This window comes from Durio zibethinus, chromosome 2 (assembly GCF_047325235.1).
Source record: "Durio zibethinus cultivar Kanyao isolate XHJ-2024 chromosome 2, ASM4732523v1, whole genome shotgun sequence".
Taxonomy (NCBI): Eukaryota; Viridiplantae; Streptophyta; class Magnoliopsida; order Malvales; family Malvaceae; genus Durio; species Durio zibethinus.
The window spans coordinates 7,893,116-7,909,656 of record NC_143163.1 but is presented as its reverse complement, the minus strand read 5'-3'; positions in this window follow the sequence as shown (position 1 = coordinate 7,909,656).

Sequence of the window (16,541 nt, the reverse complement as noted above, 5' to 3'; positions counted from 1 at the left end):
CATACGGATTACAAATTTATTACATTAATAAATGGATTTTTTATAATATAAATTATGTAAAAAATTTAAATTAGAAAATAAAACTAATTTATTAAAATCATACTAAAAAAATAAAGACATTATATTATATATAAAACATTTAAAAAAGTAAAACAAATAAACAAATTATTTTTAAACTTATTATAATTAATATTAGTTTAAAAATATAAAAATTTATAATATAAAATAATTACAATTTTAAGAGGAATCAAAATTTTAATTCACATACTAAATGAGTAATATTGACTATTATTAATTTTACATATTACTTCATTTCGGTAATAAAAGTTTTCATCTTCTTAGATAAAAATTTGATCATCTTTTAAAATAGTGATATTATCACTCTTGGTGATACAAGATCATTACCATATAGGATCACTAAGTGTTTATCTAATATAGTGATCTAATCACTATATATAGATCACCATGATTTTTGGAGTAATCACCTCATATCAAACACTACCTAAGAACACTATATATAAATTTCCAACTAAAGTTATCAAATTCATATTTTAAATATGTACTATATATGTAAGAAATTTCGCTTTTCCTTTATCACTTATTATATGTCACTTCTAAATTAAAAAAAAAAAATTATCCATACATCTCAAGTGTCATGCAAGAGTTATCCAAAGATTTTTTTAAAGTTTTAAACTACATTTTTTATTTTTCTAATTTACAACTTAATTTCTATCCAAATTTTTTTTTAAAAAAAATAAAGTTTTAAACTTATAAATAACACATTACTCAACTAAAGAAAAACATGTTCATGAGTTTAGATGAATAAGTGAATGAGCTACCCATTCTCTTATTTTCAGTTTTGACTTTTCTTTTAAAAGTATATTTATTTATTTAGTAAATTTTCTGTAAATTTATATTATTTCTTTTCAAAGTTATATGTCAAGCAAACATTATTGCATATATTCTTGCTTTTGGAGTATATATATATATATATATATATATATATGATTGTATGTACCAATATTTGATAATATTGTAAGTAATTTGTTTTCATATTGTGTTTCATAAACATGCATTTTTTAAATATTTTGGTACTTTTGTAATTGGCTCTACTAGCATAATTGCCAAGCTTTTCTCTAATTTATTACAAAATTTTTTAATAATTATCTTGAAATCTAAATTTTTAAGGGATATTTTTTTTAGAAAGGTAAAGTTGATCTCTTTCACCTTCTTTTCTATTTAATAATTTATAAGGATAAAGGATTTAATACTTTTAATTTGATTTTTACACATTTTTTGTTCTTGATTCCATATTTGTTATTGATTCAAAAAAAATTTTTTTTTACATTTTTGTATATGTTCTAAATTATATATGTTTAACATGTTATATGAATATTAATGTCGTTTGCATTCTTACATGGAAATAAGATAGTTATCATTAAGGATTTTACATTTTAATAACAGTTGCGCTTGAAAATATTTTTCTTTAATGTGGTTATACATAAATAAAATTATAGACATTCCATTTTATTCGGGTCCAAACTATATAATTCCAATTTGGTTCAAAGCTTGAATGCCAAATCTTATATTTATTTTTTATTTTTTATTGTTATTATGTATCTTTTATTTTTATTTCTACACTTATCTTTATATTTGTGATTTTTTTTGTTTTGTTATTTTATCTTTATTTTTATATTCCATTTATCCCATTTAGCTTTATCTCTTTTATTTGATGTTATGTATAAAAAAAATACTAATGAAAAAAAAAGGTTTTGAAAAGTGGCTGCCATTAAAAGAAGAAACAAAAATTCTTGGCAAGAGTTGGAATCTTACAGGGATAATTGCTTTAGGTTGGATTAATTTCATTTTAGATGTGATAATCCTCACCTAAATATGCAAGAAAAAAAAGTAAAATAAAAAAATAATCGGATGTAGATGAAACTACAAAGGGTTAAGATCTTTTAATCTTTATGAACAATCCTTTTTGAATTGGGATCTTTATCATATTAAGATTGAACTCTTAATAAATCCTGTATCATTGCACAATTAAGGAAAAAACTAAAGAGAAAAGATAGAGAAAAGAAATTGGCTAAAAACCACATTCTCTGGTCACCATATGCACACAAAAAAACCACCTTAGTCACAACACACAGAAAATCAGAGGGAAGCAATCGAGCAATATCACACCATCCTACCCATCAACCAAATTCCCAACAAATCCCTCAAAACCAACATCCACAACCTCGAAACCCAATAACTGAAACCCACAATCACCTAGCAATCAAAACCCACGATCACCGAACAAACTTTTATAATCAAATTTAGCCCACAATACACCCAACTCCAGACTCAATAGTTATCATCACACCAACAATTTAGCCTAGATTCTATCGAACCATACCTAACAATTTCAAGTCCACCAACCCAAACTAAAAACCATATAACACATAAAGCATGCCAAAATAAATGTAAAAAGTCAAGAAATATTATGGTAGTAAGTTTTCTTTTAGGTTCTAGTTTGTATAATTCTCAAGGATTTAAGGCTTTGACTTTATGGTTTGTTAAAGGAAAAGAAAAGGGGAATTGGAGATTGGTTTTGTGGCCTCAATCAGTGACTGAGGTTGAACACAATAGTATTAGTGAAGATAAAAGTTTCAGGTTCAAAGTTTTTGAAGGTTTCTTTTCTTCAAGACTAAAGGAGAAGAAGAGTGAAATGGGAAAAGAATAATCCAACGACAAAAGCAACAACACTGTGGTGATAGAAAGGTGGCTGGCATGATTTTTGAGATATTTAAATAGTGAAAAGAGAGAGAATGATTAGGGAAACCATATATTGAAAACTCAAAATAATTGGACGATGAAAATATTTGACTTCATATTTGAGACATTAGGGGATGATTATCGAGATTTAGACCCTAAATCTAAGACGAAGAGGCTAAAAGAAGGCTTGTGGCAAAATTTAGGTGTCAATAAAAGGAGAGTAATGATGACTTGTGATGGCTACAACAGTGATTGTTCATTGAAATTTGAGGATTTGAAAGAACTTGGTCGATGTTCATCTTGTTCATATAGAGAGAGGGAGAAGAATAAAAGTTTTAGAAAGAAGTAAAATGGGAAAATGGAAGAACAAGTTAAAAATGAAAGTTTTATGTTAAACTGAAAACAGTGTTTTGATCAACTAAAACAATTCATCCTAGCCCCCAAGAAAAAAAATTCAAGCCCAATCGTGAAGCCTAAGTCATCTAACCCTCATTTTTCAAGTTAGGATCATGATTTAGTTTGGGCCATTCCAAGCTCCATTTTTTTTTTTTTTTTGGACTTCAATTTAGACTTAGTCTAATAATTAGTAATTTTTTTAATTTTTTGCTTTTATTTATTTTCTGCTATTGTTTATTATTTATTTTGATTATAGATGCTTTAAAAATGTATAAAAAATAAAAAAAAATAAATTTTTTAAAAATTAATCCATGATATCCTACCAAACTATTGAAAATTTTTATGGATTTAAAAAAAATTGTTTTTGATTATAAATCCTACTACACTATTTGAGGATCTCATAATAAATTTTAATTAGAAAAAAATTTTTAATGCTACCAAATTATTGGAGGATTTAAATCTCTAAATTAAGTCTTACCAACATTTGAAAAACTTAATGGGTATTTATTAAAAAAGTAAAATTTTTAATTTTACTAAACTATTGTAGGATTTAAATATCAGAGTTGCATTTTACCAAACTATTAGAATATTTAATGATTTTTCTTAAGAAAAAGTCATAAATAAATTTTGAAATAAAAGTAATACCACCAAACTATTGGGGGATGTGCATCGAAATAAAATCTTTCCAAACTAAATAAGGATTTTATTGATTGTTTTTAAAAATAATTAATTTTTGGAATATATATTAATGAATCCAATAACGGATTATTGGTAGTTTAGAATGTGATATATTTCACATTGAGTAAAAAGATAATTTGTATGTAGTTTAAAAGTGATTAGTTATGTTATTTAAGTAATTAAGCTAAGTGTTGGAGTGGCCTAAGTCTTTTGGACTTGCTAGGAGTTTTTGTAGTAGGTTAGATAATTTTAAAAGTCAAAGATAGGTACTTGAATACTTAAAGCACTTTGGCTTATTTAGTAAATAGATTTAATTTTTAAATCTTTTATTTTTTATTTCAAAATATTACTAAAATATTATTTTTATTCTAAATAAATATGTTTGAACAGAGAAAAATATCATAGTTCGAATAAACATATATGAACAGAAAAATATGACTATTTAAATAAAGTTTATTTAAACAAAAAAAATGACTATATAAAATATTATGACTTTTTGAATTGGCTTGTTTTGTGATTGTTCATTTATTATAAATAGATCTTTTTGCTTGACCAATTTTACTACTTCTAATATAAAATATTTTTTAAAGTTTTGTTATATCTTATAGGCATAATTGCCTTTACGATAGTATTATTCACGCTTCGAAACCATATTTTTTCTTTCTTATTATTTTTGTTTTCTTAAATTTTCTAATAGAAGAAGTATTTATGTGAGCAGAAGAAAGAAAAAGTAGAAAAACTAGGCATGAAAAAACCAGAAAAGAGGATAAAAGAGAATAAAAAAGCATACACCAAAAGTGCCATAAACAACTACGAAAAAAGGTAGCTTTCCTGTAACTTTTGCCTTTTTCATGAAGTTCTAGAGCTTGCTTTCTTTATTCTGTTGTTTTCTTGTGCATGGTAGTTTTTTTACGATTGGTGGACATCTATAGGAACCTCTATGACCTTCTCCCTATTGTTAATCTTGAATAAAATGGATTTCTTACTTAGGAAACCAGAAAAATAGGGACCTAAAGCAAAAGATGCTTTCTGTAAAAAATGGTTTTGACCTTGTTCTATAGTCGATAGAGCTTCCCTATTTTGCTATAGTTTGGCATAGGCACCTAGCTTTATTTTGTCCATTCCAAACCTTCTTTTACCTATTTGCAAGTCATACTTTGTTTTTCTTCTATGGAAAAAAAAAAAAGGAAAAAATAATAAGAATAAAGCTCTTAAGACCAAAAGTCATGAAGATTTTTAAAGGAAGTATTTGTTTTTTTCTTTTCTCTTTTCTTCTTTCGTCGCATGATAGCTCTGGATGGCCAATTTATTTTACGTTCAATATCAACTATGAAAAATTTCTTCCTTTGCTATTGTTAAAGGTGTGGCGTAAGGTTTTAGTTTTCATGTTCTAGTTTTAGTTTCAATTTTAAGCTTTGTTATTTTTAGTTTTTGATTCTAATTTCTTTTGTAGTTTAGATTTAGGCCTATATTTTATGGGTTTGCATGAGGCTTAATGCCTTCACGTGGTCTGTATTTTTTTAAAATATAATAATAATAATAATAACATAAAAATTCAAATAATATAAAGAATAGTACAAAACTTAGATCATATGAATAAATAACTTTTAACATTATCATTATTATTATTTATTACTAGTTTTGTTACCAATATATGATTATTTTAATTTGGGTTTAATCTTGGTTGTTTAATGGTTTTACATATGTATGATGTTACAAATTGACATATTTATATTGTCTTTGATTATATTCATGCATTTTCATTATTATTTATATTTTAAGATCTTCTAAAAAACATAAACTAATAAAATAATAATAATATTTTAAATCCCTACCTAAATATTAGAAGGAATAAAAAAACATATTTTAAAAAAATAATAATTCTGTTTAGATATTTAGAAATTATTAAATAATAAAAATAATAATAATTTTACAAAAAAAAGAAAATATGTAAAGCATAAAAGTTAATTTTTGAAAATCATAAAAAGTGAACTTATTTCGAAGAGATTGTTTAGATGTTGGAGATTTTTTAAAGAGGTTCGTAAGTTCCTAAAACCTAAAGTAAAATCTTAAAACGAAATCTTGAATCCTAGGTGAAACTTTAATCCCTAAGTGAGACCCTAAATTATAAGCGAAATTTCAAAACTCTATATAAAACCTTAAACCCTAAAATGAAACTGAAACCTTAATTAGAAACCCGACACCCTAATGTGAAACCCTAAAATGAAGTCCTAAACCTTAATCCATACAAAACCTTGAAGTCATCCCAAAATTCAAGGATTTATGTGAAAACCTTTTTGTGAAATAATTTGTTCTTAAATGTTGCCTAAATGATAGAATATTTAAGAAATTTTATTTCATTAAAAATTTTCGTATATTTTCGTAATTTAAAATAATAAAATTAAATGAAGAATGAAAATAAAATAAGAGCTTAAATATAAAAGTCATACCCAAACTCTACCTAGATATTGGAGAGTCTAGCAATCTTTTTTATATTTAAGGATCTGATCTTAAATTCGCATCTCATCGTTACTTATGACATACATTTACATCCATATTTGCATTTATTACTTATATATATATTTATTTTAACTATTTAATTATTTAATTATTTTTAAGAAATTGATTTCAAAAATAAATAAATAAAATTAAAATATTATTTTGAGGAATATAATTCTTAGTACTCTGCCAAGATGTTGAAAAATCACAAAAAATTATCATTTTGAAAGAATATTATTTTTATTTTTAAGAAAATATTGTGATAAATCTTAGATGAAAAAGATGATTTTTGAATTTTGCCTTTATATTAGAGAATTTTAATGTATTTATTTAATTTAGAGATTTTTACAACGTTTCTAGATAAAGATTTTTAATTGATTTTATTTTTTTTAAGTGAAGGGAATTATAATTAAATTTCATATAGAAACCATTTTTGTCTAAAATTATAAATTGCGTATGATTAATTGATATCAATTTTATGACCGTTGTAAGGGTGCTAATTATTTCCATGTGTAAACGATTTCCAAATCCAATTTTATTTTCGTAGATCAAAATTATCTTTTTAATAAACTGTAAACCTGTTTTATTATTTTATTGAAAAGGTAAAATTTTTTAGTGGCCAATCACACCCTAAAAAAGATTGGTGACAAATCCCTATGTTTTCACAATTTTAAATTTTTACGTCTAGTGATCGAGTTTTTAGATCGATATGTTGTGACAACTGTTTGGTGACTCCACTGGGAAATGCTGAGAGTTAAGCCATAATTCGTGTTATCAAAGCCTAACTTAATGAGTTTAAGAATTTTCTTTAAAGATTATATTGTTTACATTATTATTTTATTTACATTTTATTTATTTTCCACCTTGTAGTATTCTGTCACTCATTTATATTTTATGACATGAGCCCTATACCCAAGCTCCATCCCTTAAGAAGGAGTAAAATACATATGTTTTTGTGAAATTTCATTTATTCACATTGGTTAGCATAATACTCCCATTCAAATTGAACTCTTTTCGCTTATAGTATATTTGGGTGAGAATTGGGGTGCCTTACTAATCTAGAATGGATAAGGATGTGAGGAACAATTTAAGAACCTTTAGATTGTAAATTCAAACCACATGTAGTAAAACATAAGAAGCTAATATTAGGTTAGAGCCATGTTTACCCCTTATTAGAATATACCCTAGTTAGGACATATGAGTGGACTTTTTTAGCTTTATTTGTATCAACCTTATGGAAGGTTGAAAATTTTTTATTTAATCTCTTATTTACTAAGTTGTTATATGTTAGACTTTAATGCAACATCATTAGCATATGCATGCATCATAATATAACAAACATTAGTACATGCATTCATTTATCACTTTATACATTGTTATGCATATATCCATATGTTTATGCATCATAATTTGTTATGTGTTTCATTTAGTGCATATAGGACTCTTAAGCAAGTTAGGATAATCTTGAAAACTTCTTGTATTAATACTTAGTACCATAAGCATGCTAATTGTAATACACAAAGATCAATAATAGCTCGACTGTCTAAGAATCTGATTAGCCCACTAGTCAATAGTATAACGCTCAGGCCTAAGCCAAATGTATAGAGAAAGAACAAGCCATTTTGAAAAAATAGAAAAGGCCAAAGAAAAGTTGAAAGGGGAACTAAACAAAATACTAGAGATACTGAACAAGATGAATAAAGGCAAAGTTGTAGAAAAAGATGCACCTAGCTTGCATGAACATCCATCATACAATGTTATGGATTATTTGCACCCTTTTAAGTACAACCTATACTAGGTTCAACTTTCTCAAAAGGTTCACTTACAATAAGTTCACATTTTTGGAAGATATACTTACCTTAGAATGTCAAATACATATACTCAATGGCATTTTCAAAGTATTCTAATCCAATCTTTATGAAAAAATAGTAGAACTAATGCAAGTTCTTGATCTGGATGACTTGAACGAGAAATAGAAGCTAAAGATAAAGGCAATAGAAACCTTAAAAGACTCTCAATTTGATAAAAAAAAATGAATATACTAGAAGAGAGATTGTGAGATGTAAAATGAATAGATTTTTACAACTTCATAGATGCAATCATACTTTGCTTGGTTCCAAATGTAGTTATCCTGCCAAACTTCAAAGTTTCAAAGTTTAAAAAATATTATAGTACTAAGTGTTTGGTGACTCATGTCACTATATACTATCAAAAGATTGTCGCTTATACTGGTGATAAGAAGTTATTGATCTATATATTTCAAGACAGCTTTACTAGCTTTACTACAAAATGGTATATTTAATTAGACAAGACTCACATTACTTTGTAGAAGGAATTGGCAAAAGCGTTCATTACCTAGTATTGGCACATTATAAACTTGACTTCAAACTTTTTTTTTTTTTTGCAAAACATGAAGAAAAAGGCAATGAAATCTTTAAAAAAATATGCTTAGAGGTGGAGAAACATAGCTACTTAGGTCTAACCACCTTTTACTCAAAAAAAAATCATCGTCCTATTTGTCAATACTTTGAAAGATCCTTAATATAAGCAAATAATTGAAAATGTCACAAAAAACTTTATTGATATGGTAATTTCTGGTGAGAAATTAAAAATGCCATAAAAATGGCAAGCTGGGTGGAGAAGAGTCAGCTAACACAAAAAAGTGAAATATCCAAGAAAAAAAAAAGGAAGCTTAAATTGTGAGCTATAAGGGTCAAATTAGAAATTTTTTTTCATATCCTCAATCGATGTACCAAGCCTATTACTCTACTATAAATAATGTAGCTTATATTCCTTACCCTTACTAGCCAATCCAACAACCAATTTATTCACCTACCTTTTGGCCAGCCATTTAGTCGTTAACTCATACATATAGCACTACCACTATATTTTTGGCAAAAACAATCCCAAAACCTCATAATTAGACCAATAATTCAAAAGGACCAAGAGACAACAATAAGAAGGTTTCTTTTGATCCCATTCCCATGACAAAAATAGATTTACTATCAGATTTAGTGAAAAATCATTTACTAGCCCCTATTCATAGTGAGCCAATAAAACATTCTTACCAAAAATAGTATGATGCTAATGCTTAATTTAATTATCATTATGGGATCCAAGTCATTCAACAGAGAATTGTGTTGCCCTAAAACATAAGCTACAAGGTCTCATCAATGCTGGTTTGATAAAGTTTGATGATAAAGTAGGGCCAAGTGTCACTGAAAATTTTTTGCACAATAATACATGGGCCTAATTTTGAGAAAATGTTTTAGGAGTTTTTTAAGAAGTAATGAACTATAGGGAGGTTTTCTATATGTTTATCTTGTATTTATCTTGGATTTCAATAAAATGGTAAATGTATTTAATTACATATTATTCTTTTTATCCTTACTTTTGTATATCCTTTCATATTTCACTTATTCCCATATTTCAAGTGATAAATATTCAGACAATTCTGACAATAATTTGGGATTGATATAGAGGTCCATGGGAATGCCTATGGTGAGTGAAGTAAAAAAATGAAAGATGAGAAAGAGAAAAAATGAAAAATGAAAAGAAAGGAAAATGTAGACATAAAAACCCGAATAAACGATTTAAGTAAAAGAAAATAGATTTGCTGAAAACATGAAGAGTTAGCTTAGAAATAAGAAGACTAAGAGTATTCAAGAGTTTAATAGGACAAGGGGTAAGATTTGGATTAATAAGTTTGAAAAGATTAAGGTGGCAACAAATTAAGTTTTTTAGAAAGAATTATGAATTGGTGTTAAAAATTGTCTGAATATTTATTATTTTGGGTTTTGAAATCCCATCCAAACATTTATCCTAGTAATATACTTTGACATTGTCCATATACCCATTATCTTTTATTAGACTTGTTTTGCATTGAATATCCATTTTCTTTAAACCACCTTATTGTTCATAATTTTTGCTTTCTCATAATGAATTGAGAAAATATGTGATAAATTACATTATTTCATTAAATTGGAATGAAGATAAATAAATGGTAAATACATAAAAGGATCCTTACATTACTTAAAAAAAATCAATAGTGATAAGGGCAGAATAAAAATAAGGTGATGAAAGAAACTTGTGAAAATGTCAATCCTTAGAACTTTTTTAAAAAGGGAAGAAACATTCAGATTTGGTGATTATAATTGTCAAAAGGACATTTTGGTTCATAAAGGATATAGAAGTTATGAAAATAACTAGTTTTGAATATGGGAAAAAGAATCTTGAAAACCTTTTACCACAATTATAGATGTATTCATTGCATTTCAGGCATTGCCTTCATGACATTCATTACATACATTATAAATAAGAAGTTTTGACTTTTAATTTTAAAATTGAAATTAGTAAAAGTTTAAGAATTTTATTTTCAACTTAAGGAATTTTGAACTTGTAAATCCTCGATTGAGGAAAATTTTCAAAAGAAAATCTTTGACTAAGAAAAAAGATAAAACTTCAACTTTTGATTGAAAAGTTTCAAGAATAAAGTCTTAACTTCGAATAAGAGAAACATTTCCAAAGAAATCTTTTAAACTTTCAAAAAAGTTGTTAGCCTCTGTCTAGAGTAGCATGTTTTAAAAGATGAGCAGGATTTGTAAGGCCTCCAAGCAAAATCTACAAGACTTCCAAGCATAATCTTCAAAACCCCCATGCATGATTTATAAATCTATGGGTATTAGTTTCAAGATCCTTTGATCTTTATTTCGACTAAGGCTTACACCAAGTCATTTTCAATCTTGGCTCAATCTGGTCGCCTTTATTTTTTTTTACCTTAGCTCAATTTGATCATTATCATTTTCAGCCTTGATTCAGTCTAGTCACTTTCATTTTCGATCTTGGCTCAGTCCGATCACTTTCAATTTTTACCCTAGTTCAGTCCAATTATTTTCATTTTTAACTTTGGCTCAAATTAGTTACCCTTTTTTTTGTCCCGATTCAGTCTAGTCACCTTCATTTCCAACCCTATTTTTGATCACTCTCATATTTTTACTTCGACTAAGTTTGAGTTATATCATTTTTTTACTTGGCTAAGTCTAAGTCATATCATTTTTTTTTTTACTTTAGCTAAGTTCAAGTAGCTTCATGTTTGTATTTTAGCTAAAACTAAGTTATCTCACTTTTAGACTTTGGCTAAGTTCAAGTCATGTCATTTTATTTTCTAACTTTAGTTCAATCCAAGTCATTCTCTTTTACTTTGACTTTGTCCAAGTCATGTCATTTTCAAACTTTGACTAAGTCAGAGTAATGTCATTTTATTTTTCGACATCGGTTCAATCAAAGTCATTCTTTTTTACTTCGATTCTATTTAACTTATTTCATTTTGTACTTCGACTCGGTCTAAGTAATTTCATTTTTTGAACTCAAACATAATGTATGTTTATATCTTTGCACAATTCATATTTTTAAAAAAGTATGCAAAGATGTGTAACTATAGATACCCTATTTATTTCGGGGTCCAAACCATATAGGTTCAATTTAGTTTGAAGCCTAAACGCCAAATTTTATATTTATTTTTTAGTTTTATTGTTATTTTTTATCTTTTTTTTTTTTTTTGTATTTAGCTTTATATTTGTGATTTTTTTTTTGTTTTGTTGTTTTATCTTTATTTTATATTCCATTTATCTCATTTACCTTTATCTCTTTTATTAGATGTTATGTATAAAAAAATAATAATGAAAAAAAATGTTTTGAAAAGTGGCCAACCATTTAAGAAAAGAAGGAACTAAAGTTCTTGGCAAGAGTTGGAATCTTACAGGGACAGTTGTTTTAGGTTGGATTAATTTCATTTTAAATGTGATAAATCCTCACCCAAATATAAAGAAAAAAATTAAAAAAACAGTTAAATGTGGATGAAACTACAAGGGATTAAGATCTTTTAATCTTTATGAATAATTCTGTTTAAATTGAGATCTTTATCATATTAAGGTTGAACTCCTATATAAATCTTACATCATTTCACAATCAATAAAAAGTGAAAAAAAAAAAAAGATAGAGAAAAGCAATTAGCTAAAAACCACCTTTTCTAGTAACTATTTGCACACAAAAAAACCACCATACCCATAACACATAGAAAATCATAGAGACAAGCAATCAAGCAAGATCACACCACCCCACCCATCAACTAAATTCCCAGCAAATCCCTCTAAACCATCAACTATATGTAGAAACCTAATAACTAAAATCCATTGTCACCTAACAATCAAAACCCACGGTCACCCAAAAAACTTTGATAATCAAATTATGCCCACAATACACCCAACTTTAGACTCAACAATTATCATCACATCAACAATTCAACCTAGACTTTACCGAACCCATACCCATCAATTTCAAGTCTACCAACCCAAACTAAAAAACCATACAACAAATAGAGCACACCATAATAAATATAAGTAATGAAGTAGTTAAATATTTAAGGCTATGACTTTGTGTTATGTCAGAGAAAAAGATAAAGGGAATCATAGATTGGTTTCATAGTCCTAGTTAGTGATTAGGGTTGAACATGATAGTATCAGTGAAGATAAGGGTTTAGGGTTCAAAGTTTTTGAAGGTTTTTTTACTTTTAGACTAAAGAAGAAAAAAAGTAAAAGGGAAAAGAAAAAACCTAACAACAGAAGCAACAGCTACTATTGTGATCAGGCGATGGTCGGCATGATTTCGAGAGATTTGAATAGTGAAAAAAAGAGGATGATGAGGGAAACCACATATTGAAAACTCAGAATAATCGAATGGTAGAAAAAAGCTAAAATGGCAATTAAAAATCAAGATTTTAAATTCATATTTAAGACATTAGGGTATGATTTTTGAGATTTTGACCCCAAATTCGAGATGAAATTGCTAAAAAAAGGCTGTGAAAAATTTTAAGTGTCAATAGAGGTCAATCAATGATAACTTGTGGTGGCGATTAGTGACAACTTGTAGGGATGATAATGGTAGGTGTTCATTGAAATCTAGGGATTTGAAAGAACTTGGCCAATGTTCATCTTATTCTTGTAAAGAGAAGGAGGAGATAAAAGTTTTTTAGAGAGAAGTAAAATGGGAAATTGAAAGAAATAGTTAAAAATGAAAGTTTTGTGGTAAGCTAAAAACGGTGCCATTTTGGGCATTAAAAGAACCAAACTCCTTTGGTTGGTGCTTGGTGACCCAAATTAGGTATGACCCAAATTAGGTATGACCCAACTAAAACAATTTGCCCCATCCCCCATGAAGAAAATTCGAGCCTAATAGTGAAGCCCAAGCAATCTATCCCTCATTTTTCAAGCTTGGATCAAGATTTAGTTTGGGTCATTCCATGTTCTTTTTTTTTTTTTTTACTTCAACTTGGACTTAATCTAATAAGTGGTAAATTTTTATTTTATTTTATGCTTTTATTTATTTTATACTATTTATTTTGATTGTGGATGTTTTTAAAATGTATACAAAATAATAATAATAATAATAATAAAAAAAAAAAAAAATTTTAAAATTAATCTATGATGTCCTACTAAACTATTAAAAGACATTCATGGATTTAAAAAATATGTTTTTGATTATGAATTCTACTAAACTATTGGAGAATCTTATAATAAAATTTAATTAAAAAACAAAATTTTCAATACTATTAAACTAATAAAAAATTTAAATCTCTAAATTAAGTCTTACCAAACTATGGGAAGATTTAATGGGTTTTTTTAATAAAAAATTAAAATTTTTAATCTTACCAAATTATTGGAGGATTTCAATCTTAGAGTTGAAACTTACCATACTATTGAAAGATTTAACAATTTTTCTTAATACAAAGTCATAAATAAATTTTGAAATAAAAATCTTATCAAACTATTAGGGATGTACATTGAAATAAAATCTTACCAAATTATCAAAGGATCTTATTGATTATTTTTAAAAATAATTAATTTCTTGAACATATATTAATGAATATGACAACAAAACATCTTCAAAGTGGAACACTAGCTTTTATAAATACTCCTGAGATGAAAAAATTATCTTAAATTGCTACTAAATTATTTGATTAATTTTAAGAATAATTTTTAATTATAAATTATTTGATAAATTACAAACTTGTTTTAAGGTTTTAGATAATACAAAATTAACTAGTATCATATTTTGGATGGGCATTGTGATGTAATATAACATTTTTTATGTGTAATCGAATTCTTTGACCTAGTTTTAATTTCATAAACCCAAATTTATTTTTTAAAGATATCCAAATCAAGCTTGAGACATATTTTTAAAATAAAACAGGTTCAATTAAGTAGCAAATTATACTTAAATAAAAAAAAATTAGCAATAATTGTTGGTAGTTTAGAATGTGGTGCATCCCACATTGGATAGAAAGATTTAATTATTGATGAATAAAATTAATTTTGGTAGTAATTTTATTCATATTTTAAATAATTATGATTAAATAGAAATAATTATCATATGACAAATGGTCATAACTATTTAAATATAAATAAATTGTTATTCATAAAGGTCATGATTATATAGAATGTCATAACTATCTGAATAGAAGTTTATATCTGTTCATTCATTATAAATAAATCTTTCAGTATAACCATTTTTACTACTTCTGATTTAGAGAGTTTTAAGGCTTTGTTGTATCATATAGGCATAATTGCCTTTAAGATAGTGTTATTCACGCCTCAAAGCCATATTTTTTTCTTTCGTACTATTTCTATTTTTCTCAAATTTATTGACAATTTAAAGGCAATTATGGATACTACATCTACTATTGTCCCTACTACTGTTATGGATTTGGAATCAAGCATGAAGGTTCATTTTCAAAATCAAGATGTAATCAGACTTGATCATTTTAATGGATCAAACTACACTAGGTGGAAGGACAAAATGATTTTTCTATTGATAGCATTGAAGATATTTTATGTACTTGATCCAAATTTGAAACCAATTCCAAAACCAACTTTTGAAGATTCTGATACTATTAAGGCAACAAGAAGCAAACGTGAAGAAGATGAACTAGTTTGTTGAGGTTATATTCTGAATTCATTATCTGACCATCTATATGACCTATACAGAAATATGAAAACACCAAAAGAGATATGGACTGCTCTTGAGCACAAATACATAAACAAAAAGAAAGGTTCAAATAAGTTTTTAGCTTTGAAATACTTTGAATTTTCAATAACTGATGATAAACCAATCATGGACTAAGTGCACAAGTTGCAAATTTTGGTTTTTAAGTTAAGTGAACTGAAAATTAAGGTTTCTGATTCACTTCAAGTTGGAGCTATTTTATCAAAACTTCCTCCTTCATGGAATGGATATAGGAAAAATGTTCTGCATTTAACAGATACTTTCACTATTAAAGAATTTCAAACTCACATACAGATTGAAGCAGAAAATCGTGCAAGAGATACACTCTTCCTTGAAGGTTCCAATGTGACTTAATGAGTGGACAAAATTCTGAAAAAACTCACAAGTCTTTTGGTAAATTTCAAAATAATTTTAAAGTAAAAAAGAATGGATTTAAGAAGTCCAAATTTAACAAGAACAAAATGTGTTTCCATTGTGGAAAGAAAAGACATTTGATTAAAGATTACAGATTTAAAAACGCTGAAATTAAGATTGGTTCTAGTTCTGAAAGCAAGGCAAATCTGGTTGAGCAAAAAATTAATGAACTTGTTGCAATGGTGACTAACATACAAATTGAAATGATCATCGAAGTTCATATGGCTACTACAAATAAGTCATCTGATTGGAGGTTAGATTCTGGTGCAACAATTCATGTTTGCAACAACAAAAAGTAGTTTAAGACTTATGAAGAATGCAAGAAACTAGAAAACATCCTTATGGGAAATCATGTTCCTGCCAAAGTGATTGGAAAAGGAACGGTTGAATTGAAATTCACCTCAGGGTAGAAACTAACTCTAATTAATGTTTTTCATGTTCCTGAGATTAGAAAGAACCTTGTATCTACAAATCTATTATGTAAAAAAGGCTTTAAGATTATACTAGAGTCTGATAAAGTTATAGTCTCCAAAAATAATGTATTCATTGGAAAAGGATATTCCAATGATGGTATGTTTAAACTAAGCATTGATGAAATAAATAATGTTTCTGCTTATATTGTTGAGCATTCTTCTTCTTTATGGCATGCTAGATTAGGATATTTAAATTATCATTATATGAATCATATGACTAAGCATGGTTATATAACATACCAGAAAAATCATGACATTAAA